Raw genomic sequence first — 2,500 nt, 5'->3', positions numbered from 1 at the left:
CTGGAAATCTACCCTTTAACTAAACTATATATATTTTTTACTCTATTTATAGATGTCGAAAATAGACAAGTAAAGATAAAGAGGATATTTATAGAAATATGTAAAGGATGTATATAGATATGTAAAAGAAAAGAATTTTCTTTTGTTTCCTCTTCTTTTTTATTTGTTCATACTCTGTCTCCTGGCGTTCAATTCCTATTTTATACATATTTGAAAGTTTCAATTAGTTCCTTATAAGACCCAAAAGTCTAGTCTAGGGGAGTTGAAAGGCGGGAATGGCCAAGATTCATCTCAGATACAGTACAAATAGAATCCGATTCTCTTTTCATATTATATTTCTTCATTTCACCCTATGTGACTTTTTAAAGCACATCTATAAGTCATATGCGTGATACATAGTTCATAATGCAGAACTCATTTAGTTCATCCTATTAGCTTGTGGCTCATCCAAAATAAGTATCTTACAAATTGGATAATCTCACCAAATCTCTAATTGTATTTTTTTTAATCAATAATAATAAGATGAATGAGACTTCAATTACTATGCTATATCTATAAGAGAACGTAAAAATGTATTTGAATATCTTGAGTTGTCGAAGTGAAGATTAGTTTCGTATTATTTAATGAGCATCTTGTATTTCATAAAAATTGGGGGCAATATAATCCTTACGTAAGGGCCATCCTACCCAACTTTCAGGCATTAAGATACGCTTTAGACGTGGATGATTATCATAAGAAATTCCCAACATATCATAAGATTCCCTTTCTGGAAAATCCGCACTTTTCCAAACCCAGAAAACAGACGGAATTTTAGGATTTATCCTTGCGGCAAATACTTTTATGCATACCTCTTCCGGTTGATCTATACCATACTCGATTCTCGTAAGATGATACACACTAGCTAACAGTCCGCCTGGTGCTACATCATAAGCACATTGGGAACGTAGATAATTGTAACCATATACATATAAAATGACTGCAATGGAATGCCATTCCTCGGGCTTTATTTGTAAAGTCTCTATTCCTTGGTAATCGAAACCCAAAGATCTATGAACCAGTCCATGTTTGACTAGCCAAGAAGACAAATTACCCTGCATCTTCTCCCCCCCCCATTTTTTTATTTTTATTTGTATAAGTATTTCCCATTTACAATGAAAAATTGATGAAGATTCACTCGTTCTTTGCTTTGTTATTCTGTACAAAAAAAGTATACGGCCTAATTTACTAATTCGTAGGAAGAGACTGCACTTTTGTATTTGAAAAAAGTTTCAGGAGGGATGATCTCTGAAGTAGATGATGGTTGATAGAGTAATCCTTGATCGTAATTTCCAGTATTAGTACTTGGGCCAACATGAAATTTGTGATTGGTAGTAAAACACCGATTTTCCTCTTGAGACTTAATTCGATCTTCATAGATTTCTCGAGATATTTTCTTACGAAGTTTTGTTATAGCATCTATAACAGCCTCGGGTTTAGGCGGACAACCCGGCAAATACACATCGACAGGAATTAACTTATCGACTCCCCGAACAGTACTATAAGAATCGGTACTGAACATCCCTCCTGTAATTGTACATGCTCCCATAGCAATAACATATTTTGGTTCAGGCATTTGCTCATATAATCTTACTAAAGAAGGAGCCATTTTCATTGTTACCGTACCCGCTGTTAAAATTAAGTCTGCCTGTCTAGGACTAGATCTTGGTACCAGTCCATAACGATCAAAGTCGAATCGTGAACCTATTAATGAAGCGAATTCAATGAAGCAACAACTGGTACCATAGAGAAGCGGCCATAAACTGGAGAGTCTTGACCAATTTGAAAGATCATTTGATGTAGTTGAAATAACTGAAGTTTGGGTTGTTCGATCAAGTAAGGGAAACTCGATGGAATTCATAACTGTCTCAATGTTTTTTTTAATTGTCTGAATATTCAAAAACTAAGACCATTCCAATGCTCCTTTTCGCCATGCATAAACTAAACCGACAATTAGGATAAGCACGAAAATTAAAGCTTCTATAAAGACGGATACCCCTAATACATCAAAACTCATTGCCCACGGATAAAGAAAAACTGTTTCAACATCAAAAACAACAAAAACTAGAGCAAACATATAATAACGGATTCTAAATTGTACCCAAGCATCGCCCATTGGTTCTATTCCCGATTCATAACTCGAAAGTTTCTCTGGCTCTTTGCTAAGAGGGGCTAAAACTCCAGAAATTAGAAATGCCAAAATAGGAATAAGACTTGATATTATTAGAAATACCCAGAAAATATCATATTCGTAAAGCAGAAACATAAACGTACTCCTATCAATGTGGAAAATATACCGGATTAGTCGATCGGTACATGTCTCGTTTGAAGATTCATCCACTATAATCCTATTTATATAATATCTATTATATCCATAATAAATATATATTAAATATTATATATTTATATAGAGAGGATACATATAGTCGGAATTTCCATTTAGGAACTTTTAGTGATTGAAGAA

The sequence above is a fragment of the Cucumis melo genome, unplaced genomic scaffold (genome assembly GCF_025177605.1).
Source record: "Cucumis melo cultivar AY unplaced genomic scaffold, USDA_Cmelo_AY_1.0 utg001045l, whole genome shotgun sequence".
Taxonomy (NCBI): Eukaryota; Viridiplantae; Streptophyta; class Magnoliopsida; order Cucurbitales; family Cucurbitaceae; genus Cucumis; species Cucumis melo.
This window is presented reverse-complemented; position numbering follows the sequence as displayed.